This window comes from Rhineura floridana, chromosome 2, assembly GCF_030035675.1.
Source record: "Rhineura floridana isolate rRhiFlo1 chromosome 2, rRhiFlo1.hap2, whole genome shotgun sequence".
NCBI lineage: Eukaryota > Metazoa > Chordata > Lepidosauria > Squamata > Rhineuridae > Rhineura > Rhineura floridana.
Genome location: NC_084481.1, coordinates 81,564,471 through 81,592,259, shown reverse-complemented (window position 1 = coordinate 81,592,259; position 27,789 = coordinate 81,564,471). Strand labels below are relative to the sequence as shown.

The 27,789-nt window shown below is 44.4% G+C and overlaps 1 protein-coding gene across 12 annotated transcripts in view; it reads right to left on the bottom strand.

Annotated features, from left to right (window-relative positions):
• SEMA5B (semaphorin 5B) overlaps positions 1 to 27,789 on the bottom strand; it is a 585,589-nt gene that overhangs the window by 536,478 nt on the left and 21,322 nt on the right. The window lies entirely within an intron of this gene.

Genomic DNA, 27,789 nt, shown 5'->3' with positions numbered 1-27,789 from the left:
ACGCCCTGCGTCAGCACCTCAAAATATTGTGATTTAGCGTGGTTGACCTTAAATAGTGGGAACCAGGAGGAAAAAGGGGCTACTGCAATTGTTGCCCGGTCTTGGGACGCATCATGGTCAAAGACCCAGTTCCGAAGTTCCTGTTGGTTGAGGCTTAAATACTTTCCCAAGGTAAGATTATAAGTCTTTAATTTTTCTTGACACAGTTGGGCCCACCCCCCGATCTTACGTTGCTCATTCCAGCAAAGTTTGGGGAGAGAACTGTCATCCATGTTGAATAACCTCCGCCAGTATCTAAGATATGCTAAGTCTATTCTTGCTAGAAGAGATGGAAGGCCAAGTTAGGCTCTTAAATGGGCTGACGGAACCCCGTGGGGAAGCCCCAGAATCTGCCTCATGAACTTATTTTGGAGGGCGTCTAAGGTGTGCTTGGCCGGGGGCCCCCACAGCTCTGTCCCATAGAGAATTTGGGCTAAGATTTTGGCCACAAAGACTTTAAGCATCGGGTTAATTAATTGCCCCCCTCGGGTATAAAAGAACCTTCTGATTTGGCCCGTTGTTCTGGCACATGAAAGTCTAGATGCCTCTAGATGATGTTTCCACGAGAGATTGTAACTGAAACACAGACCCAAGTATTTGAATGAGTGCACCTGTTCCAATTGATGCCCATTAAGGACCCAACTGGATTTGGACCTTTTTTTGCCAAAAATCATGATCGTAGTTTTAGAGTGATTTACAGTCAAGTGCTGCTCATTACAAAAATTTCCCAGGTGAACTAGCATCCTTTTAAGGCCGATTTTATTCAAGGAGAGTAGAACCAGGTCATCAGCATAAAGCAGAGATGAAATCTTTCGATTCCCGGCCGAAGGCAGGAAGAAAGAAGGGGAAGCCATCTCAGGGATGATTTCATTGATGTAAAAATTAAATTAAAAAGGTGCCAGAATACAGCCTTGCTTGACTCCTCTCTCGACCTGGATAGCTCGGGAAAGGGTGCCATGCAGACCAAATCGGACCTGCAGCGTATTGGCTTTGTATACTATCTTGGTGATATCTTGTTTGGTCCTGCCCTCTGCTTTTCTGGAATCATGTTGCTGATGACAATCCAAGAACGCAACTCAACATAAATTTTCTCAGAAGTAAATCCCACTGAGTTTAAAGAGATGTGCAGCCAAATTGTATACATATTTACTTGGAAGCTTACTAAGTCCAATGATGATTCATCCCAATTTGATTTGTACTTCTGCACCTTTGGGGGGGGGGTTGCTGCATTTTTTATTTATTTATTTTACAGTAAGCTGCTTGTTTTCTTATAGAACAGTGAGGTATACATATTGAACTAAGTCATCATGCACAGGACTACAGCCTTGCCCCAATGTATTATACAGCCACAAGAGTGGCTGTATACTATAGCCAGTGTGGATTCTTCACATTCCGCAATGTTAAATTGAAAATAGCACCCATGCCATTCTGATGCTTCCCATAAGCTCATTTCAAAACAAAACCTTACAAAACTTAATAGTCCTGAACTCAGAAATGCTTGCTTACCAACCCTCTAAATTTTCATCGCGATACACAAAACAGTCAGAGAAAATAGAGAGTTCAAAGCATAAAGAGAGAGAAAAATCCCAAACCCGTTTGACTTTTTTCTGACAGTGTTCACATATGTTGAAATTAATTAAAAATCAGCCATGTACACAGAGTACCTGTAATCATATTACTGACCTTGCCCCATACTCTGACCTTCATCTTCTGCAGTTTAAATGTTTAAAAAATCCCTAGCTGGTTTTTAACTAATTACAGAAATTAAGCATTGAACTCAATGATAAGGCCAGGCATGCTCAGTAAGAACCACCTGTCATTCTTCTAAAAGCCAGACTCACAGCTGCTTGGCTTGACTAATCAGGGCCACACCCACACTAGCCCTTATTTCACTTTAGACAGCCATGGCTTCCTCAAAGAATCCTGGGAAGTGTTGTTTATGAAGGGTGCTGAGAAGAGACTCCTATTCCACTGACAGAGCTCCAGTGGCCAGATCTGATTGAAGCTGTATGAGGGAACAGTGCATCTCCTAGCAACGCTCAGCACCCTTCACTAACTACACTTCCCAAGATTCTTTGGAAGAAGCCATGACTGCCTAAAGTGAAATAAAGGTCTAGTGTGGATGTGGCCAGGGACAGCTTTGGTTTAAATTTGGGAAGGAGCCTACATGTGCCTGCTGTAGAATAAAAAGGTGGGGGAAACCCTGAAAAAGAATGATACAGTTCACAATATTTTCCTTTTAGAAAGGAAAGGGGCTTCCCCTCTGCAGTGCCCACCAACCAATCTCCCCCTCCCCCTCCCATTCCTGCCCTCCTCCCCCCCCGCCTCTTCCCCAGTTCAGTTTCACCTATCCTAAGCATGACTGCATGGGAGTAAAACTCACTGAACTCAATAAGTGTGCAAATGATCAAACCTGTCCTCCCCTCTTCCTCCTCCTCCCCCCATCACCTCCCTTTTGCCCCTTCCCTCCCCCTTCCTTCTGCTCCCCTCTCCCCCTTCCTCTTTCCCTCTCCTTTCCCCTCCCCCTCCCCCATGGTCAATTATACCTATCCTAGCCATGATTGCACAGGAGTAAATCCCACTGATCTCAATAAGCATGCAAATGATCAGACCTGCCTTTCCCCTCCTTCCCCTCTCCTCTCCCTTCCTCCTCTTCTTCTTCCATTCCCCTCTTCCTTTTTCCTTCACTCTAGGCCTCCCTCCCCATGGTCAGTTTTACCTATCCTAAGCATGATTGCAAGGGAGTAAATCCCACTGAACGCAATAAGCATGCAAATGATCAATCCATTCTCAGCAAACTTGCACAGGATCGCATTTCTTACCTCCCAGATTAAAAAGCAGAGAAATTCACTAATAGGCAAAAAAAAACCTTGCGGTTTAAGAACATACCTATATCCCACAGATATTTCTATCAAACTTTAAAAAGCAGGGAAACTGGGCAGCCATGGTGAATGCACCAGGGGAGCAGGAGACCCGACCTCCTCTCTAAGATATTGGATTGCCCTACAAATTTTTCAAAATGCAAACCCAATTTTGGTTGGTCTTGCACAGTCCAATCCACTTCCTCTGTAGCTTGGAAGAATTGGGTAACATGTGCCTCTGAGCATATGGTGAGTGGTGGCAACACCTGCAATCAGCCCAAATAACAGAAACAAAACATGTGCTGTGCTGATCTTGTTTTAGCTGGGAGGAAGCAACAATATTAAAACAGTTGATATAGTTCAGATAGTGATTTTAAATATGTTTGATTTACTTTGCAATTTTAGTGAAGTTTCCTATAGTAAATCATTCTCTTTTGCTTCTGTGTCTGTGAACATGTGAAGTACAGCAACACTTTGCAACACTTAAAAAAAAAACTCCAAAAACAATTCTGGAATAATGGCACTGACTGTTCTGCAGAATAGTTTCCAGTGGATGTGAGCAGTGTCTCAGTTTGCACAAGATAAAACAGTGGGAGGTGAAACATATTCTAGCAAAATTCTAGGTGTGCTCTATGTTTTTAATTGACCATGCCCACCTTTCCTTAACTTGAGTAGTTTAAGCATAGCAGGCTAAAAACATGCATCTTGGGCAGACTAAGTTTGTTTTTTCCAACAGCTAGAGCAGCCTTTCCCAACCAGTGTGCCTCCAGATGTTGTTGGACCACAACTCCCATCAGCCTCAGCTAGCATTGCCAATGGTCAGGAAAGATGGGAATTGTGGTCCAACAACATCTGGAGGCACACTGGTTGGGAAAGGCTGAGCTAGAGTCATTGCTTTAGTAGCAACATATTGTAATCAGTCTGATTTTCCATCAAACTGCATTTTCAGATTAAACTGTTAATGTGCCCAAAATAGAAATATAACATAACCTCCAGTTTGAAACACAAAAGGCTGTCTTCACCATCATATGACATTGACCAATAAACAGACTTTGAAATTAATGAAAATAAATTTGACACAGATTTCTAGGATGAATAATGAGGGAAATAAAATTTTCTGGTTTAGATTCTCTGTAGAAACGTTAGTAACACAGGAAAGAAGCAAAGTAAGAACAACACCAACAAACATACAAAAATGTAATTCTCCATCTCTGGAGATGGCAGGTGTTGCCACCACTCACCATATGCTCAGAGGAACACGTTACCGAATTCTTCCAAGCTACACAGCAAGTGGATTGGACTGTGAAACACCAACCCAAACGGTGCTTGCATTTTGACAAATTTTTAGGGCAGTCCAATATCTCAGAGAGGAGGTCAGGTCTCCTGCTCCCCTGGTGCATGCAGTATAGCTGCCCAATTTCCCTGCTTTTTCAAGTTTGATAGAAATATCTGTTGGCTATAGGTACGTTCTTAAACCGCAAGGTTTTTTGCCTATTAGTGAACAGGATTACAATCATGCAGCACAATCATAAACAAGTTTACTCAGAATTAAGGCCTTCTTGAGTTCAGTGAAAATTACTTCCTAGTAAATTTGAGTAAGACTGCAGCCTTAATCTATGGTGGACTGATATGTATGAAAGACCCTGCGGCCTTTGAAAAAACAGCCCTTATCTTGCTGACTTTGGTTTCTTTTCACCCTTTTGATCCCACATCTGATTTAGAAATTTGAACATTCCAAAACCAGGATACACAGCAAGAAATCCAGTGGATGAGTTCCTCCTGCCCCAAAGGTCATCTTCTATTCTAATTCTGATGTTGCAAAAATAAGCTGGTAGGCCAGAGGTCAAGTGCACCCAAGATCACAGTTTTGGTCTTCTATAAAGCATGCTATCCTTCCCCGTACATTAAGTATCTGTACCTAAGTATCTATAGCAAGGACGGGGAACCTGTCGCCCTTCAGACATTGTTGGACTGCAATTCCCATCATTGGTCCTACTGGCCATGCTGGTTGCGGCTGATGGGCATTGCGAGTCCAACAACATCTGGAGGGTTTCAGTTCCTCATGTGTAATCTACAGCTCTTGCAATGCTTTTGGCATGCCCTTTTTATCCTGACATTTCCACAAATGCAGTTATGCGCAGCCTACCCGAATTTCTGCATGTAAATACAGGCAAATGCACATAAACAGCTTGGGACCCAAGTGCCTAAAAGAGTGCCTCCCCCAATAGCAACCTACGATCGGCAGGGGCAGCCTTGGTGGTGGTGCTGCCCAGTTGGCATTGTCCTATGACAGGGCCTTCTCAGTAACTAGTTCCAGCTTATGGAATGCTTTCCCTAGTGAGATGCAGCTGTCTCCCTCATTCAGGAGGAATCTGAAAACATTCCTCTTCACCTAGGCTTCGTTCCTGGCAAACTTAAAATTATTAGCTGTGAGCGGAGCTTGGAAAAGTTACTTTTTAAAACTACAACTCCCATCAGCCCTAGCCAGCATGGCCACTGGATTGGGCTGATGGGAGTTGTAGTTCAAAAAAAGTAAATTTTCCAAGCTCTGGCTGTGAGGATATGCGATTGCTTTAAAATGTTTTCAAACTGTTTTTCCCTTTTCCTCATTTTTCTATTTTTTTATTTCGTTTTTATTTTTTCATCATCCTGGCCTCCTCTTGGAGTAAGGGCAAGACCAAACTCTACTAAATAAATAAAATAAATCATCCTGACCACATAAATGGTGGCAGATGTAGGACATGGAATTCTAGACCTCCTGGATACAGCTGGTTTCCTGGGTAATGACAACTGCATTCGACTGTCCATATCAAAGCAAAGACAAAGCTAGCAAAAGTTTGCAGAACAATTCCCAGTGAAGAGTTTTATGGTAAATGCTCATACAACAGTGAATGGAAGCGGTCACTATGGCGAGTGACTTCAAAACCAAGATAGACTGGGGTATCATGATAACATGGAGCCATTGAAAAGAGAAGAACCAGCATACCTTTTATAATCTCTTTGGCCCAGAAAGTGGTGCAGCAAGGAAGAAGGGACTTGGCAAGAGAGCTCACATGCTCCCATTTGAATAGCTGACAGCTTGAGGCCTGTGGCCAGCAGTAGCTACAGAAGTCGGCGGCTTCTTTCTGATTCACAAAGGTATGTGCAACTCAGACTGCCATTCCTGGGAGGGACCTTGTGCACATTATCCTGTCTGCCTTCACACTTCTACTGTACTGATTCTTTTCTTTCTCACTCTTGCATTCTACGAGAACTCAAAGCAGTGTATATAGGAGTCACAGTAACCTCCCATATAATATAGGCAGAGAACCTATATTATATGTCTTTAGACTACACTCTGGAATTCAAAATCTAGCACATATTATTGGGTCTTAAAGCACACAGCAGCAGTTAGTGACTCAACTCACTAACTCCTCTGTGACTTTGCTAGAGCCAGGAACCTCAGCAGTGTGCAGCTAATGTGGTCAAAGGCCACTGATCTTCAGAATGAAGACATTCTTAAAATGTTCAAATACAGGAAACAAGTCTCAAGGAATGTTGCAATGCCGAAGGTCCCTCTATGAAGTTGCCAAATGTTTTGGTTCTTGCCCTATATATGGGAAATGTTGATGTCACTCTGATCTTTAATCTTAACAACTAGAAAGGTTAGAATTATTATTATTATTATTTATGTAATTTGTATCCCGCCCTTCCTCCCAGCAGGAGCCCAGGGCGGCAAACAAGGCACTAAAAATACTTTAAAACATCATAAAAACAAATCTTAAAATACATTAAGACAAAACAGCGTTAAAAACATTTAAAAAACTTTTTTTAAGAGGGTTAACAACATTATTAAAAACCTATTAAGCAATTCTGACACAGACACAGACTGGGATAGCTCTCAACTTAAAAGGCTTGTTGAAAAAGAAAAGTCTTCAAAAGGCGCTGAAAAGATAGCAGAGATGGCGCCTGCCTAATATTCAAAGGGAGAGAATTCCACAGGGTAGGTGCTGCCACACTAAAGGTCCATTTCCTATATTGTACAGAACGAACCTCCTGATAAGATGGTATCTGCAGGAGGCCCTCACCTGCAGAGCACAGTGATCGACTGGGTATGGAAGGGATAAGACAGTCTTTCAGGTATCCTTGTCCTGTGCTGTATAGGGCTTTATACACCAAGACTAAAACCTTGAACTTGGCCTGGTAGCAAATGGGCAGCCAGTGCAATTCTTTCAGTAGCGGGATGACATGTTGGCGATATCCTGCTCAAGTGAGCAGTCTGGTCGCCGCATTTTGCACCAGCTGCAGCTTCCGGACCAACCTCAAGGGCATCCCCACATACAGCACATTACAGTAACCCAGCCTGGAGGTTACCAGTGCATGGACAACAGTGGTCAGGCTATCCCGGTCCAGAAACGGCCGCAGCTGTCTCACCAGCCGAAGCTGGTAAAAGGCACTCCTAGCCACTGAGGTCACCTGGGCCTCTAGTGACAAAGATGGATCCAGGAGCACCCCCAGGCTACGGACCTGCTCTTTCAGAGGGAGTACGACCCCATCCAAAGCAGGCAACTGACCAATTATCCAAACTCGGGAGCCACCAACCCACAGCGCCTCCATCTTGCTAGGATTCAGACAGTTTATTGGCCCTCATTCACACCACCACCAAGTCCAGGCAGGCTTGCACGGCCTCTCCCAATTCAGATGTTATGGAGAAATAGAGCTGGGTATCATCAGCATACTGCTGACACCTCGCCCCAAAGCTCCTGATGACTGCTCCTAAGGGCTTCATATAGATGTTAAACAGCATGGGGGACAAGATGGTACCCTGTGGCACCCGATAGCACAGTTGCCAGGGGGCCGAAAGACAGTCACCCAATGCTATTCTCTGAGAATGACCCTGGAGATAGGATCGGAACCACTGCAAAACAGTGCCTCCAATACCCATCTCACAATGTCGGCTCAGAAGGATATCATGGTCAATGGTATCAAAAGCTGCTGAGAGATCAAGTAAAAATAACAGGGTCACACTCCCCCTGTCCTTCTCCCGATAAAGGTAATCCATCAGGGCGACCAAGGCTGATTCAGTCCCATAACCAGGCCTGAACCCAGACTGGGATGGGACAAGATAATCTGTTTCATCCAAGAGTACTTGCAGTTGCTGCGCCACAATCATCTCAATCACCTTCCCTAAAAAGGGGGTATTTGCAACCGGTGGGTAGTTGTCACAAACCAACGGGTTCAGGGTGGGCTTTTTCAGGAGTGGTCGAATCACCGCCTCTTTCAAGGCAGCTGGAACCACTCCTTCCCTCACTGATGCGTTGTCCACACCCTGGATCCACTCAGTCAGACCCCCTCGGCAAGCTTTAATAAGCCAAGAAGGGAAAGGGTCGAGAAGACATGTTGCTGGCCACATCATCACAAGCGCCTCGTCCATGTCATCAGGCCGCATCAACTGAAACCATTCCCAAGAAATTTCAGCAGACATTGCACGGGACACCTCATTGGGAACTACAATATATGTAGATGGGGCATCAAGACTGCTACGGAGACGAGGAACTTTATCCTCAAAGTGCCTTGCAAGCAATCACAGTGGGCCTCCGAAGGGTCTAAAACTCTATTTCCTGGAGTTGATGTCAACAGACCCCTGACAATACGGAAAAGCTCCACCAGATGGCAACTTGAGGATGCGATGGAGACAGAGAAGTGGGCCTTCTTTGCCACCCTCACTGCCACACAGTATGTATGGTTATGATGTTTTACTCGTGTCCGATCAGCCTCACAGCACGTCTTTCGCCACTTGCGCTCTAGCCGTCATCTAGCCTGTTTCATTGCCCTTAGCTCACTGGTGTACCAAGGTGCAAGCCGGGCTCCACAGTGCTGGAAAGGGCGCTCAGGGGCAACCGTGTTGAGAGCCCGACGTGCCTCACTGTTCCACAGCATGGCAAGGGCTTCAACAGGGTCACCTGCTCTATCTACTGGGAACTCCCCCAGGGCATTCAGGAATCCAGTGCATTCCATTAGTCTCCAGGGGCGGACCATCTTAATCTGTCCACCCTCCCTGCAGGGAAGGATTGGAGCCATAAGTCTAAACTTCACCAGGAAGTGATCTGACCATGACAATGGGGTGACATCCACCCCCCCCATCTCCAGACCACCCCTTCCTTCATCTGGAGCAAAAACCAAGTCGAGGGTGTGCCCTGCCCTATGTGTTGGGCCAGTAACAACTTGAGACAATGCCATGGTCGTCATGGAGGCCATGAAGTCCCGAGCCGGAACACTAGAGGCAGCCTCTGCATGGACATGGAAATCACCCAGCACTATTGTTGTGGGCTGCTCCAATGCCACAGCCAAGACGACCTCCACCAGCTCGTCAGAGAAGCTGCCAGGCAGCAGGGTGGATGGCACACCAGGAGCAACACTAGTTTGCTGTCTCCTCGGCCCAACACCAGGTGCAGGCCCTCACAGCCAGCTCCAAGACAGAGTGGTTTCCTGGTGACAGAGATGGAAGTTCTGTAGACCACAGCAACTCCTCCCCCTGTCCCTGCAGCCTGTGCTGGTGCTGCAGCAAGTATCCAGGTGGGCAAAGTTGGGTTAGATCAACTCCTCCAAGCTCACCCATCCATGTCTCGGTAATACACACCAAATCGGCACCTTCATCCACAATCATGTCATGGATGAGAGCTGTCTTATCGTGTACCAATCTTATGCCTATGTATGTGCAGATCCAGAATAGTAAAGCTGGAAGGCTTATCAATAACCCGTCCAGCTTTGCTGTCTCTTATTGTACTAAATATCACAGACAAGCAATCAGAAAAAGTATAGCCTGATCTATAGTGAGATTATCTAGCGAGGCTTCACCCAGAAAAAGCAAAAAGTAAAAAAGAAGCAGCATGTACTGCATTGGGTAGGATCCAAGGTAGCATTTCCAGTTTGCAACCCAGATCAACATCAAAGGCACACCATTACATTCACTGGTGCAATGGAAAACAAGGAAGGAAAAGCTCATCCCATTCACAATCGCATCACCTGCTATCCTCCCTCACCTACTACACAGGACACTTTGAATCCTGCTTACCACAGCAGATAAGGGATGTGGCAGGGAACAAGGCGGGAAGGGGGATTCATGACTATCTGGACTTACTGTATCAGGGGATTTCCAAGTACGCATCTAATGTTCAGGTTGCACGGCAGCAGCACTAAACCACAGGGAATGAACATCAGTCAATACAACAGTGAACTATTTGACAGCCAATATTTAATTAAATCCATGCTGAAAATGCCAAGAAATAGAATATAAATACATACAGTTGGAAAGGTGTCAGGGGTCATACCGTCCAATCCCTGAATCAAGACAGCATCGCCAAACATCTCAAATACATAGGCCAGGTTCCCTGCTCCTATGACTCATTCCAAAAAAGAATATTACAGACAGCCTGTTTGTTACTCTAGACTACTCCCATTTGTTGGCCATGTCCAGCTTTAACAAGCAAAGCATTTAACCTTTTTAACATTGCTGGTAACAGGTGCCAATGAGCTCAATAGAGCCACACTGGAATCAGTCTTACCTAACTGCAAAATCAATTCCTCCTGTCAGAAAGTGGTAATAGCTGGTTCTGTACAGCATGTACAGCATGCTCTGTTACTCTTTACCCTAACCCAGAATCTCTTATAAAGCACATGCACACACCAGAATCTTTTATAAACACACACATAGACACCTCTGCATAGAAATCCTACTATTGTAACAGGACACATTCCAGTGTTCTATTATTATTTTAAAAGTTTTCCTGTGCATTTATTTTATACAGAAAAAAGCACTTTTGGCATTGTATGTTCTAGAAGCACCTCTAATGGATAGACTACATCTTATATCTCACCATCCCTAAACATTAATTTAAGTAAAAATGGATGAGGAAAGGCTACATTTCAAACATCAGCCTACTCAGCTTGCAGCAATCCTGTCCAGTAAGGTTGCCCACTTTTGACAGAAACACATATAGCTATGTCTTCAGCAGTGCTCCAATACACAGCAATTTGCAGGTGGCAATGTCTGTCTCCATGCACAGCAGTGTGCCTTCCAATTTCTACAGCACTGGGTGCTGGTAAAGGCAGAGAACAGCCCTGTAGGCTGCTCTACAATCTTGCTTAGAGTAGGTGGATTATACTAACGTGTTTTGAGGAAGGGAAAAAAAAAAAGATAGACAAGAGGGTATCTTGGTAGCATTTTGGTTTCTATCTTTTGCTTAACAGAAACGGAGTGACACAACTCACTGCAACAAAGAGTACCGCCCCTGCAATTTACATTACCTGCAGTTATGATTTCTGCACAAAACCCTTGGATGCCAAGGACTGGGGTTTCCAGAATTATGTACAGTTAAAATGGAAGGGAGTTGTAAATAAAAAATCATGCACACAAAATGCATCCTCTCTAAGAAACTGTTCAAAGGCATGTGAAAAATGTACACATCTAAATTAAGGGGAAGCATAGCCCTCGCACTCAATCAGTTCTATCTGGAAGGCTTCCTCACAATAGCATTAAGTCAATTCAAAGCAAAAACAATGTTTTCTGCCTTTACTCTGATCTAGTTTTGTGGCATCTTGTAACAAAATCCAACTGTAATGCAGCCAATTAGATGGCATTACCCTGCCTAAATAACCTCTGACTGCCTGGGATTATCTCAGGAACAAGCCCCTGCTGTTTTTAAATGACTCGAAACCAGGGAAATAAACTGGTGGCAAACCACATAAAAAGGTTAAAAGTGGGGAGAGTAATCTCACATGAACATTCAGGCAGCACAAAAGTATCAGGAGGCCTATGGTTTAAACTAAGTTGCTTCAGCAGGTTATAATGAGTGGTTGCTGGCCAGCTCCAGGCGCTATTGGATGAAACCGATTATCTAGATCCATTTCAATTGGGTTTTAGGCCTGGTTTCGGCACCGAGACAGCCTTGGTCGCCCTGTACGATGACCTATGTCAGGAGAGGGACGGAGGAAGTGTAACTCTGTTGATTCTCCTTGATCTCTCAGCGGCTTTTGATACCATCGACCATGGTATCCTTCTGGAGAGGCTCGTGGAGTTGGGAGTTGGAGGTACGGCTTGGCAGTGGTTCCGCTCCTACTTGGCGGGTCGTCTCCAGAAGGTAGTGCTTGGGGAACATTGCTCGACACCGTGGGTTCTCCAATATGGAGTCCCACAGGGGTCAGTTCTGTCTCCCATGCTTTTCAACATCTACATGAAGCCGTTGGGTGCGGTCATCAGGAGTTTTGGAGTGCGTTGCCATCAGTAAGCTGATGACACGCAGCTCTACTTCTCCTTTTCATCTTCTTCAGGTGAGGCTGTCAATGTGCTGAACCGTTGCCTGGCCGCGATAATGGACTGGATGAGAGCTAACAAACTGAGGCTCAATCCAGACAAGACTGAGATGCTGTTGGTGGGTGGTTTCTCTGATCAGATGGTGGATATACACCCTGTCCTGGATGGGGTTACACTCCCCCTAAAGGAGCGGGTTCGTAGTCTGGGGGTCTTTTTAGATCCTTCCCTGTCACTTGAGGCTCAAGTAGCCTCGGTGGCACGGAATGCGTTCTACCAACTTCGGTTGGTAGCCCAGCTACGTCCCTATCTGAGCAGAGAGGACCTCACATCAGTTGTACATGCTCTGGTAACCTCGCGATTGGATTACTGCAATGTGCTCTACGTAGGGCTGCCTTTGAAGACAGTTCGGAAGCTACAGCTCGTGCAAAACGTGGCAGCCAGATTGATAACGAGGACCAAGCGGTCTGAACACATAACACCTGTTCTGGCTTGCTTGCACTGGCTACCAATACGCTTCCGGGCCAGATTCAAAGTGTTGGTTTTAACCTATAAAGCCTTATACGGCGCGGGACCACAATACCTGTTGGAACGCCTCTCCCGATATGAACCTGCCCGTACACTGCGTTCTACATCGAAGGCCCTCCTCCGAGTTCCGACTCATAGAGAAGCTCGGAGGGTGTTAACAAGAACTAGGGGCTTCTCAGTGGTGGCCCCCGAACTGTGGAATAGTCTTCCCGATGAGGTGCGCTTGGCGCCGACATTGCTATCTTTTCGGTGCCAAATTAAAACCTTCCTCTTTTCTAAGGCATTTTAATCTAATTTTAATTTAGTTCTTAAGTTTGCTGCAATTGATTTTAGATTTATTATTTTTCTCTATGTTTTTGTTGTATTATATTATGGAATTTTATTGTATGTATTTGTATTCTTGTTGTACACCGCCCAGAGAGCTATGCTAGTGGGGCGGTATAAAAATTTAACAAATAAAATAAATAAATAAATAAATAAATAAATATAATCCCATTGTCCCCTTTTTGCATAACAACTTAAGTGTCTTCAAACACTGCTCGGAAATCCTCAGGTTGTGAATGTATTCATACAGTCTGATATTTGGCAACAAGGGGAAAAATGACAGCCTTCACTCAGTGTGCTTATTTTCTAACCTGCAAAGCAAACAGCACTGCATACCACACACCCTCACTATTACTACTCCCCACATCTTGTTTTTATTCTGCTGCTTATTAAATAAATATGTACACAGAAAAATCAGGTTACATCGGAGGAGCTTAGTGCCTCCAAGAACAAATATGATTTAATTACAGATCAACACAAAAGACATGCTACATATTCAGCAGATTAAATTGCATTTGCTGAAGGATATATATCTGCTAAAGAAAATTTGTACTAATAGTTTTTTTTTGCTAGCGGCAAGATAGGGCAGGAGCTACAGTGGAAACCTAGCACAATTTTAATCATCCAAATGGCTGCCCAGGGATGTTGGTGAGGAGGAGAACCATAAGAAACTCAAGTAAGTATTTTTGTTCTTTCAGAATGGAATGAGCTTTCAAACAAAGACTGAGGGTTGCAGTCAATGTAGCACTACGGTGAATGTTCCATCAGTACAAGGATTTCTCCCCTTTCCTCTTCCCATGTGCCCACAAATCTGGAGGTTCCCCCAACCCTCTGGATCAGATCTGAGGATTGTAGGGGAAGGAGAGAGCCCCTTTACTCAAGCAGAAGCTGTTCCACTCATGCAGTTATTTAGCTGAATACCACCCCAAGAGGGGAACTGATGTAATTAGAACCCATCCATTCCAGGTTGCAACTGAACATATAAAACTGGTACGGCTGCTATCTTTTTTTGTTAACACAGGCTTTGTAGCTTAAACAGCTGTATGCCAGATATTCAGCAGGTGCAGCTTCCCCATCTCAGCACTGTATCTCCATGCTCTTAGAAATATTTGATACAGATGGGAATAAGTATTATCACAATGGTTTGCCTTAAGGCAAGAACGTACTAGAATGTTAAGATTTCTTAGTGGCCCAGCAGGATAGCTGATGGATGTTCCCTTACGGAAGCTAATGGTTAGGATCAGGGCTGTGGAGTCGGTACGCCAAACCTTTGACTCCGACTCCTCTATTTTTCTACTGTCTGACTCCGACTCCACCCAAAATTGCTTCCAACTCCACAGCCCTGGAAAGGGCTGTAAATGTCTTTTTAAATTGGAAGCTCTCATAGGAATATTTTTATCACTGATCACTGCCTGAATATGCGCTGATCTTGGCATCACAGCATTTGTCTTCATCTGGGTCTTTTGTCATACACTGACACACAAAATGTTTTCATCTTGAGTTATGGTGAAATGCTCAACTACAGCTAACTTCATGGGAAGCTTCTTTGACATTTTGAATTTAAATTTTAAAAAATTTGTCAATCAAAATTTATTTTGAAGTCGGAGTCGGTACATTTCTACCGACTCCGACTCCACCCAAAATTGCTTCCGACTCCGACTCCACGACTCCGACTCCACAGCCCTGGTTAGGATATATTTTCTTGGTATAAAGCCTTTCTCCAGAACAGAAACCGACAGGTACTTGAAAGCTGACAAACCTTCCTCTCCACCTCCCCCCATCCCCCATTAAGCTAAGGGAAGAGGAGCTGATATAAACTACCTGTGTCCCTGGGGGTATGTGCACCAGCTTTGTCCCAGTACCCTCCAGATGTTGGTGGACTCCGACTCCCATAAGACCCACCCAGCATAGCCAGTTGTCTGGCAAAATATCTGGAGGGCACAACAGTGGGGAAAGAGCAGTTTGATAGAATATCGCAATATTATCTAACTATAAAATACTATAGGAGAATGACTATAAACATCAGATAAATAGGGTTCTCAAAAGATGGAGTTAGTTTGCAATGTTTTTGAACAGCAAATACTAGGATAATATTGAACCATATACTTCTTTCTCTCTATTACAAATGCATTCTATTTCCTTTCATCAGACTACTTCAGACTAACACTTTTACTTTTATTATGAATGTAGATGTATGACTAGGTTTATTGTCATTTTTGGAAAAATATATAAACATATGACTGGATTTTAAGTATAATAAAAAGTGCAGTTTGGGACAGGAAAACAAGTTGTGAGCTGCAAACACCTTAGGGCAGAAGGTGCCTGTCTCCAAAGATCTGACTGGAGGTTAGAGATCTCCTGCCTTGTATGAGGGTTCATGCTGTTTGCCTCCCCTCTATGGACACTTTATGTCTGTATTTGTAAAGGAACCAAGTATTACAAAACAGCTCAAGTCTCCAGTGATCACTGGACACCAGACCAGCCGGACGCCAGACTGAAGCAGTACTGCTCCTGGTGCTTCTATTTCAGAAAGTGAGTAGCAAGTAGCAATATATTAAAAGCTGTCATGTAGAGGAAGCTACTGATAACAGGACCAAATTATATTATCTTTCTAGTTTGATATTAAGAGAGGATCACTTTCTAATATAATGGCAGTGTGAAAAGGCTAACTTTTAAAGGGACAATGAAATGCCTTATCCATCTATTTAAAAAAATTACATGAGCATAAGAAATATACTGTAGCTGATGAGTGATCATCTATCTAGTAATGAAGCACATTATTATCATTCTTCACATGTATATATTTATAGTCTGAATTCTCTATATAAAAGCACTTGAAGCAGCACTATACAATTATCAAAAATGCAGATGTAAGACAACATACATCCACCTTAACAGAAATAATGTTAGTGTTTCACCAAACCAAGAGATTGCTTTCCACAGTTGACTGAAAGCAGGCCTTTGCTAATCCTCCACCACTGATCCATGGGCAGCCTTGAGCAAATCACTTAAGCTGCTATTATTTCCCCCTACTTTTCCCATCTGTAAACATTAGTCCTGGGGTATTTAACTAATGTCAGCAAACAGCTTAAGCAAAAAATCAAAAATCATATTTCATGTAGCAAGAAAGCTCTGGCACTGCAGAAATTTGTATATAAGATGTTTCTGTCATCCTCCTTGCTTTGAAAACTGCCACCAAGTTAGGCTGGGGAGGGGAAAAAATCAAAATCCTCTTTAAAGATCCTTGTATCTCTCCTCTTATCATTTGCCTCCCTTTCCTGGCAAAGGTTGAAACAGCCAACTCAAACATTCCTCACTTGCCATTTATTACCCAGCTCCAGGACATTGTATAACCTAACTTTGCCTGGCTTTGTGTCAATGGCAAAGCCACATTTTTGTTTGAAGCTGGGATTCAATTATACAGGTTTACTGATACGTACAGCAGAGACAGAACTTTTTGGCTCAGACACCCTTGTCAAAATGGCACAACTACCATTCTCCCCAACATGCTCATTTTCTAGGTGTAGGGGAGATCTTCTATATGGAACAGCATTCACTCGTATGAGCCCCCACCTCCAGTATGAAACTACACAACCCAGACACAAGCTGACCAACTCAATGAGAACTAAACTTGAGCAACACTAGCTCTCTCATCAGTGGGAGGGATTGGAGCTCAGTGGAAGGGCACATGCCTTGCATGCAGAAGGTGCCAGGCTCAATCCTTTGCATCCCCAGTTAAAAGGGTCAAATGGCTGGTATTGTGAAAAGCCTCTGCTCCAGACCATGGAGACAGTAGAAAACACAGTCCTGGATGAACAAGTAATTTATGTAAAATAGCTTCTTATCTTCTTTCCTGGCAATCCTAAAATTACATTTTGCATAGTGGGAATCCGCAGTGGTCCTTTTTAAAAATAAAAAAGTGTTGCTATTGAACCCATATGGATTGCAAATACATCTGCAGTTTCCGTTTTGTGAAAGAAGCCAAACTTTTGAGTAAAATATCTTACCACATCAATCTGCTTTGAAGTGCTTCCTATAATCATGATAATCTGTTCCAGAAGTTGGTCATGAGAAAAATACTATTTTAACGTAGCATATGAAGCACACTTCCAAATGTACTTTCTGCTACATCTCAACAGCAAACATGACATGGCTCAACTTACTTTCCATCTGGCTAGGCTGGTTCTGATAAGCATCCGATTTTTCATGATCTATTGGATTTTAATTATGTCTATCAGCCCAGCATAACCAAAAGGTGTGTTAGCTCTGCCATCTCAAATAAATAGAAGATGCCTAAATTATCCCAGTGCATTTTAAAAGGACACTGTCAAGCCAAAGAGTTTCCCTTACTGATTACCACCTTAGATGTAAAAATGTATATTATTTCTAAAATGGTCAGCTCACTACCACCAGAACCAAGTATGGATCCAAAATAGCTCAAGTTGGAGGCTGGAGAAACAGGCACGAGTTTTTCAGAGAATTATTTATTTATTTACTTATTAAATTTATTAGTCACCCATCTGGCTGGCAATCCAGCCTCTCTGGGAGACGTACAAAATTAAAACATAGTTACATTAAAATATTAAAAGCTCAACCAATAATAATACAGAGAATTAAAGGTGGTTTTAAGGCAGGAGATTTTTGCTTCTAAAAACTAGGTTTTGCAGGTTTTTCTACTGTTCCAAACATCTGCAAAAACTGCGTCATCAGACACAGCAATAGGACAAGGAACTGCGTATAGGCATAAGTGATGCTTTAGTCAAACCACTTTCACCTTTAAAAAAAAATTCCATTCCCCTGTCCATCCTCTCATCACCAACTGAATTAAGTATAGTGAACACGAAAATTGCATAGGACTTTTTTTTAAATTATGAACCTATAATATTAGGTGGCAAATTTCAGCCTCTTCTATAAACTCTACTTGCTGACTACTTTTATCCACTCATCTATATATATATTTTACAGACATATTTCCAATAATCTTGAGGATAAATTAGTTAATAGCACTTGCATACATCAGAAAACTGTACCCAGGACTGGGCAGCACAAAACTGGATTCCAGAGCTTCCATTAACAAGTATATTCAATAAAATGGTGAGAAATGATGATGAATAGCTCCTTCGGTTCAGGTTTCTCCTTCTCTACTCACACTTAGCCATTTTAGGTGGTGGCAGGTACCCACGCCTACTAGTTACAGACATCTTGTTCTGCAGAGATTTAGTTCTGGCAATGATAGCGCCAACAAAGCAGCACCAAGGTAAAACATGAGATGAGCTAGGCCGTTTACAGAGCCAGATGCCCCAGAATACACTGAAGGCTAGGGGGAAAGCCTCAGTGCATTGAGCTTCACTTCTTTTTCTGCTGGGCTTTTAGAACAAGGCCGGCACACACAACTGGTTCGTACACAGGTGAACAAGATGGTGGCTCATCAACAGAACATGGCAGAGCATCAGAAAGTGCAGGTGAAGACAAGGAAACAAGGAAAGAGGGAGAGGCTGGCTGAAGGGTAGAGAAGGAGAGCATGGAAAACCGCAGCCTTGCTGAACAGAAAAGGGACCGGGAAAACGACACTGAATGTGTGTGTGGGGGCAGCGCTGTGAGGAAGGAGGCAGTTTGGAGGAAGCAGGAAAGAGCGAGGGGAGAAGACTGTGGCCGCCTCAGCTTGGAAGGATATTCTGGAAACTGGAAAATAACCCCTCTAATTATCAGCTGTTGGCCCTTTAAAATCAGAAGAGGATTTTTTTTAAAGTTGCAGCAGTTCTCATAGGGAAACCTTTTGCAAAGTGTTTCTGGTTGCCATGGGGCAGAATAAGGTGGCAATGTTTCTCAACTTTACCACTTCAAGCTGCAGATGGAGAAGAGTCATTGTATTTCTGACTGCTTTTCCTCCCCCCCCACCTCCTATTAAAAAACTGCTCTGTAGTAAAGTAGCACATCACAGACAGAAGTTTAGTGTATAGCAGTTAGGATAGGAAAGGAACAAACTCAAATCACCACGCAGCCATAAAGCTTACTGGATCATCTTGAGGGAGTCACCGTCTCTGCCCGATCTAACTTAGTGTGTGGTTGAGAGATAAAATTGGGAGGGGTGGACGAAAGAACCACATACATTGCCCAGAGCTCTTTGAAGGAAAGGTGAGAGATAAATCTAATACATATGTATCACATGAAGAGAGTACCTTAAATGGAAGAACACTGAAAAACTGTGATCCTTCCACCAGTAGTCTGAAGGTGTACATTTTACCATACTACCTCAGAGGTCTGACGTTTTACCATACTATCTCAAAGGTGCAATGCAGGTTTAGACGTAGCTTGTGGGAAGGAGGGTAGCTCAGTAGAGGAAGGACTGTAGCATGTAGAAGCTCGAAGGTTCAACCCCTGGTATTTCCAGGTAGGGTGCAGAGAGACCCCTGTTTGAATTGCAGAGGCCTCAAGAAGGGTATCTCCAAACAGTAAAATGGCAAATGCAATTCATTGTTACCAAGTGTAGATTTCACATATACACTCATTGGGTCTGAACTGGCAGAGACTGACTAGGAATGAGACCTTGCAGTCGCAGTGGATAGCTCAAGAAAGATGTTGACCCAGTGTGAAGCAGCTGTGAAAAAGGCAAATGTCATGCTAAGGATCATTATGAATGGAATTGAAGATAAAACTGCTGATATCAAAATGTTGTTATACAAATCTATGGTTTCAGAATATTGTGTACAGTTCTGGTCGCCTCACCTCAAAAAGGATATTGTAGAGTGGGAAAACATTCAGAAAGGGCACTAAAATGATCAAGGGATGGAGAGACTCCCCTATGAGGAAAGGTTGCAGCACTTGAGACTTTTTAGTTTAGAGAAAAGCGAGTAAGAGGTAACATGTTTATAGTTTGCAGATCGTATTTTGTATTTGGTATTGTTTGATTGATGCATTTTTATACTGTATTTTATATTTGTGTTTTTTGTAAGCCGCCTTGAGGTCCTTTGGCCAAAAGGCAGGGTATAAATAAACTAATAATAATAACAGTATACAGCCACGAGAATGGCTGTATACTATAGCCAGCATGGATTTTTCACATTCCGCAAAGTTAAATTGAAAATGCCCCCCATGCCATTCTGATGCTTCCCATAAGCTCATTTCAAAACAAAACCTTACAAAATGTATAGTCCTAAACTCAGAAACGCTTGCATAACAACCCTCTAAATTTTCATGGTGATACACAAAACTGTCAGAGAGAATAGAGAGTTCAAAGTGTAAAAAGAGAGAGAAAAACTCCAGAGCCCTTTTTGACAAAGTTCTCATAATCTAATTCATTAAAAATCAGCCATGTTCACAGAGTACCTGTAATCCTATTACTGACCTTGCCCCATACTCTGACCTTCATATTCTGCACTTTAAAAGCTAAAAAAATGCCTGGCTGATTTTTAATTAATTTAAGAAATTTTGGCTTGAACCCCATGATAGTGTCGGGCATGCTCAGTAAGAACCAACTGTTAGTGTTCTAAAAGCCAGACTCACAGCTGCTTGACTTGGCTAATCAGAGGGCCACACCCACACCCAGGACCGGTTTTAAAGTTCTACAGGGGACCCTGCGCTCCCCTTTCACAATCCACAGCAGGATTGCTGCCATTGATAGCAGGGCAGGAGCTTCAGAGCTGCCCACCATTCCTCCGCTTCACCTACCTTTCTCTCTGTTGTTTTTTGTGGCTGTGCACACAGGTTTGCCATCAATCAAGATGGCGGCCGAGGTTTCTCTAAGGGGCTGAAGCCTCTGCCGCCATCTTGGTTGATGGCAGCAATGTACATGAGTAGCACACGTGCGTGCCATCAACCAAGATGGCGGCAGAGGCTTGAGCCCCTTAGGAAAACCTTGGCCGCCATCATGATTGATGGCAAAACTGCGTGTGCAGTGCGTGCTGTGATGCCCTTCCCTGGCTCTCCCTGTCAGGTTCCTACCTGCTCATGGCTACTGCCTTTCACTAGGCACCACCAGGGACTCCACCAGTCCAGACTGCCCTTTTTTATGGTTTCTCTCTCCACTCTAGCACAGATCTCAATAGATCCCCCTGCTAGGCAGCACCACCAGTCACGTTCTACAACCAATGTTCCCAGAGACCTTGCCTGAGTCTTTCTATCCGGTTACATTCGTGACTGCGTGCCTATGCTGTTCCCAACCCCCTTGTATCAATGCAGATAACTCATAACTCGGGGTTGCTCTGGATACTTATAATGTTATCTTCTCCTCTTCACCGCTGCCACCATTTGTTACTGTTTCCCTTCAGCCTTGGTTATTACCTTACCCTCCCTTCTGGTCTGTGAAATCCCAGCCAAGGATCAGGCCTTCGGTAAACCAAAATAGTATTTATTAAATAACATTAACAACAAGATAACTTTGATAATGATCTACAAGCTTATGGTTTCATCTATTACTGTGATATTTGACTTATTACTAATCCGAACTCCACCTCCCTCTTTCTCCACACTCTCCTGACATACACCAACTCACACCCACCTCCCAACTCCACCAAAACAACCCACTCACGTCCACCTAACACCTCTCAAACAACCCACCAACGTCCACCCAGATTCAACTGTCATCCTTCCATTTATACTCTCAGCCATCCAAATACTCAGCCAATCATCCAGCATTCTACTGCTCATTTACTCCCCCCTCCTCTTTCATTCCACTTACCATGTATCTTCTATACAAACAGCACTTACCATATATACATTAATACAGGAACATCACACGTGCCACTGAAAAAACAGCGCAGAGAAAGGTAAGCAGAGCGGGGGAATGGCAGGCGGCTTGGGATCTCCCACCCTGCAATCTGCAGTAGCAATCCTGCCGGGGATCGCAGAAGGGGAGTGCTGGGGCAGGCTGGTGCCCAAAGGGCCTGGCATGCCTGGGGCCGGCCCTGCCCACACAAGACTTTGATTTCACATGAGACAGTCATGGGTTCCCCCAAAGAATCCTGGGAAGTGTAGTTTGTGAAGGGTGCTCTAGGTGTGCTCTATGTTTTTAATTGACCATGCCCACCTTGCCTTAAATGAAGTGGTTGAAACATAGCAGGCTGAAAACATGCATCCTTTTCTTCCCAACAGCTAGAGTCATTACTGAAGTAGCAATATATTGCAATCAGTCTGATTTTACATCAAACAGATTCAACTGTTAATGCACCCAAAATAGAAATAGAACATAACCTCCAATTTGAAACACAAAAGGCTATCTTCACCATCACATAATATTGACCAATAAAAGGCTTTGAAATTAATAAAAATAAATTTGACACAGATTTCTAGGATGAATAATGAGGGAAATAAAATTTTATTGATTCGATTCTCTGTAGAAACATTAGTAACACAGGAAAGAAGGAAAGTAAGAAGAACACCAACCAACATATAAAAATGTAGTCCTTCATCTTTATACGATGTAGTCCAATACCTGGTGGAGCGCCTCTCCCAATATGAAACTACCCGTACACTGCGCTCAACATCTAAGGCCCTCCTCCGAGTACCATCCCATCGAGAAGCTCGGAGGGTGGTGACTAGAAATAGGGCCTTTTCGGTTGTGGCTCCCGAACTATGGAATGGTCTCCCCGATGAGGTGCGCCTGGTGCCGACGCTGCTATATTTTCGGCGCCAGGTGAAAACCTTTTTATATTCCCAGGCATTTTAATGCGTATTATTATATGTATTGTTGTATTTTGCTACTGTTTGATTATTTTTGTTTATCTTTGTTGGTTTGATTCTATTGTTTTATTGTATTTATATATTCCTGATTGCTTTATTTTATGTACACCGCCCAGAGAGCCCTTGGGCTTAGGGCGGTATATAAATTAAATTAAATAAATTAAATAAAATAAATAAATTGCAGGTGTTGCCTCCACTCACCATATGCTCAGAGGCACGTTACCCAATTCTTCCAAGCTACATAGCAAGTGGATTGGACTGTGAAAGACCAACCCAAATTGTTTGCATTTTGATAAATTTGTAGGGCAGTCCAATATCTCAGAGAGGAGGTCGGGTCTCCTCCTCCCCCGGTGCATTCACTATAGCTGCCCAATTTCCCTGCTTTTTCAAGTTTGATAGAAATATCTGTTGGCTATAGGTACGTTCTTAAACAGCAAGGTTTTTTGCCTATTAGTGAATATGTATAAAATTATGCCTGGTGTTTTCTTTCCCTCATATAACGAGAGAACTTGTGGACAGCCAATGAAGGCGAATGTTGGAAGATTGAAGACAAACAGAAGAAAACATCATTTGTTTGTCTCTTACTACAATGTAACTTACAATTTTTAAAAAGCGTCGAATACAACATTTAATACACATCAAAACATAAAAGGACATTAGCTAAAAATGCTCATCCTACAGTAACAGAAAAAGAACACATCCTATCCCACCCAACCAAAAGATGTACACCAATTAGAAGCAAAATGCCTGGGTGAATAAAAACATCTTCACCTGGTACCTAACGATTATTAGCAACAGCACAAGCCCATATCTCTGGAAAGAGTATTCCACAGTCAGGGAGCCACCACTGAGAAGGCCTGATTTCAAGTTCTTCATGTTGTGCATAAACTATGGAAGTCACTCCCACTAGAGGTAGGAGTGTCTAACCAACTTGGAAGGCCATAAAGGAGGATTAGACAAATTCATGAAGGATAAAGTTAACTGTGACTGCTAGCCATAATGGCTGTGCCAGAGGCAGTATGCTTCTGAATACCAGTTCCTGGGAATCAGAAGTAGAGACAGTTGCACTCAGGTTCTGCTTACAGATTTTCCAAAGGCATCTGTTTAGCCACTGTGAAAACAGAATGTTGGACTAGATGGGCCATTGGCCTGATCCAGCTGGCTCTTCTTGTGTTTTTAAATCCTAGAGAGCTGCTGCCAGTCAGTGCATACATAAGGATAAGATCATTTCTTACATTACCATATAACATTTGGGAACGTTGTGACATTAAGCACTATGTAGGCTTTTGTTACATGATCTAGTCGTTGTGGTTTAAAACAGGGGTAGCTAACCTTTTGTGCCTGAAGGGTTATATTCACTCTTGGCCAACCCTCTGGGGGCAATAGGTGTGACCAACCACAGTCTCACACACACAAGAAACACAACCCCCTCTTTAGCTGATGTAGGATATAACTCCTTGCCCATTCATCAAATGATCCCTCTGATGACTGGGGAGGAGGCTACTTGCATTCCTCTCAAGTCCCTGGACGCCTGCCCATCCCAGGTCTGTCTGCTTTTTTAAAAAATGCCACCACTTGCAAAATCAATGGGGTTTTAGGGACCAGAAAAACCTGCTTGGGGAGCACATAGGAGCCATGGGTGAGGTGTCAGCCACACCCATTTTAAAACACAACATATTGTCAGTTTCTAAACAAGGGTATAATACTGGCTTATTAAATCAATCGGAGTAGGTTTTGTTTTAAATCGTCATCTCTGGCCCTATGACACAACAAGCCAGGATTCTGTTAAAAGGCAATGAAATGTTAAGGATCCTCCTCCAAGCTGCAGGGGAGGATATGGTGGTGTGTGCAAGCCTGACCCTTGCTCAAGCTCATTCCAGCTTATGCACCACACTAAATGTAGAGAGCTCAAGTTATTGGTGCATTTAAAATGAACCGTTGGTTTTCACCTGAAAGGTGATTTTACTGGATGCCAGTCCATCACGTGGGTAGTAGTCTGTTGTCTAGAGTCCAAGGGCAAGAAATAAGCTGAAGCTTGCAGCTTGAGGAAGTAGTTAGGTGTCGCTTGCTTGCAGGCCCCAGTTCATTTTCGGATGCCGTCCATTAAGACGTGATACTGGAAGAGCCTATGTGCAGCCCTGCAGAGGGAGAGAAAACAGCAGCGGCCCTGCCACGGCCACAGAAAAAGGACAATGCTGCAGCCAGCGACGTCCTAACCTAGCTTGATAAAGAGCCAACAGGAAACTACTGTGCTAGATATGTACAATATACGTACAAAGCTGCGACCTGTCTAACTGGCCGATCCTCCTTCTGCTCCTAATATGGACCTTCACGTGCACTGGGAGCAACCTGATTCTAGATTCAAATTAGTGGCTGAGCCCCAATAGACCGAACCTGGCGGGCCGTGATGGACCAGCACCCAGTAAAATCACCTTTCAGGTGAAAACCAACGGTTCATTTTCCCTGGATGCCAGTCCATCACATGGGACATACCAAAGCTGTCCCAGCTGGGTGAGTCGGGGCAAGCCCACTAATTTGTGGAGACCGCTTGCTGCAAGATCCGTCTCCCAAAGGAGGCCTCAGCCGAGGCGTAGCAGTCAATCTTGTAGTGTCTAATGAAGGTCAAAGGAGATGACCAATTTGCTGCTCTGCAGATCTACCTCAGGGAGGCGTTGGTGGGAAAGGCTGCAGAGGTGGAGGCTGCTCTAGTACATTGGCCAGTTATGCCCAGTGGTGGTGTAAGGCTGCTGGCCTCGTAGGACATCCAGATACAAGTCCTTAGCCAGTGCACTAAGATTGGAGTCAAGGCCTTTTGCCCAGATACCTGGGGTGAACTGATATGAACATCGCCTCCGTGGTTCTCGGATTTCTTGTTCTGTCTATGTACACCCTGAGTGCCCCAGTAACGTCTCTAGGCAATGCAAATCTTTTTCCCTTGGTTGTACTGGTCTGGGACAAAATGACAGTAGGACCAGCTCCTGTTCCCTGTAGAAGGTTGAATTGACCTTTGGGATGAAGGATGGGTCTGTCCTAAGGACAACAGAGTCCTCATGAAAAATGGAAAGCTGGCGTGCAATTGAGAGGGTGCCCAGCTCCGAGATGCGTCTGGCCAATGTGATGGCAATGAGGAACAAGACCATATAGGTCAGGAGCTGAAGGGGGATGGTCTTTAATGGCTCAAAGGATGATCTCTATAGGGCATATAGGACCTTGTGTAAGTCCCATGACGGAAAAAGGTGGGCGATGGGAGGCTGCGAGGCCGCCCCCCCTTTGAAGAAACGCCAGACCAGCAGGTCACTGCCAACTGGCTGACCGGAAGTGGATGGGAGGAAGGCAGATATGGCTGGTGCCTGCCTCCTTAACGTATTAACCTTCAGTCCTAAAAGGAGCCCTCTATGTAGGAAATCAAGGATCTGCAGGGCGCTGGCTTTGGATGGATGAATTCCCCTGGAATGACACCATCTGGCGAATGCCTTCCACATAGCCTGGTAAATCCTTGTCGTGGATGGTCGACATGCTGAGAGAATGACGTCAATGACTCTTCAGGGTTCTCCGGTCAAGAGCCACACCGTCAGGCTCCACCATTCTGGATCTGGATGTCAAAGTGGCCATTGGGACAGCAGATCCAGCCTGAGGGGTAGTCTCCATGATTCTGCAACTGAGAGATTGAGGAGCTCCGAGAACCATGCCCGCCGTGGCCACCAGGGAGCGGTTAGCACTAGGTGGGCCTTCTCCTCCCTCACCTTCTGCAATGTGCGGCCTAGGAGAGGCACCAGCGGAAAGGCATAGAAAAAGCCCTTCGGCCAACGTTGTGAAAGGACATCTACAGCCTGCTCTCCTGGAAACCAGTGTCGTGCGAAGGAGTGAGGCAGCTGGTGGATGAGTTCTGTTGCGAAGAGATCTATCTCTAACAGGCCATATCTCTGCTGTATCTTGGAGAATATCTGCGGGTGTAAGGCCCATTCCCGTGGTAGGACTTGCTGTCGACTGGGCCAGTCTGCCGTGGTGTTGGAGTCCCCGCTGAGGTGCTCTGCTGTCAGGGACGAGAGATTGAGTTCTGCCCACTGCATGAGAAGAGTGGTCTCCGCCTGTAGGCTCCTTGATAGAGTTCCCCCCTGCCTGACAATGTGTGCCCTCGATGTTGAGTTGTTGGTGTAAATCAGGATGTGGTTGAGATGAAAACGCTGATTGAAGTGAAGGAGGTCGAGACGGGCTGCTCCGAGTTCTAGCCAGCTGATGCTGTGACCTGCCTCCTCCTCTGACCAAGTGCCCTGGGTATAGGCTGGGTTGCAGTGAGCTCCCCAGCCCAGCAGGCTGGCGTCCGTGGTAATTATGGTCCTGGGAAGATCTCTGAAGGGAGTACCTCCTAGGAGATTGTCCCACCTTGTCGACCATCGGAAGGGCTGCTGGAGCTCCTCAGGCAAGAAAACCTGTTTGTGTAGGGACCTTGCAATATCCGCTTGATGGGGAAGCAGGGCCCACTGCAGGGGTCGTGTGTGGTGATGAGTTCATGGAACTATCTGAATGGTAGAGATGAAGATGCCCAGGGCCCTGGCCAGGCTCATGATGTCTGCTGTCCTGTTTCAGCGGAGAGTGGACACCATCTCCATCATAGTTTGTACTGTTTGTGGAGAGAGTCATACAGGGCCACGCTCTATCAGAGCCCCCAGATATTGCAGCTGTTGGGAGGGGACTAGGTGACTCTTCACGTAGTTGACTAGGAAGCCAAGCTGCCTGAGAAGACTCAGGGTTAGATGGACATGATCCCAAGTGCGCTGAAGGCTGCTTGCCCTCACTAACAGGTCACCGAGGTACGGATAGATGTGGGCCACAGTGGATGCCATGATCTTCGTGAATACCATTGGAGCTGAAGAGAGGCCGAAGGATAGGGCCATGTACTGGAAGTGTCGGTGACCAAACAAGAACCTCAGGAACCTCCTGTGGGAGGGAAGGATTGGAATAGGTAAACTTCTTTCAGGACTATGGATGCCAGATAGTCGCCTTCCTGTAACGCTTCCAGGGATTCCATCTTGAACCTGAGATATTTCACAGACCTGTTTAGGTGCTTGA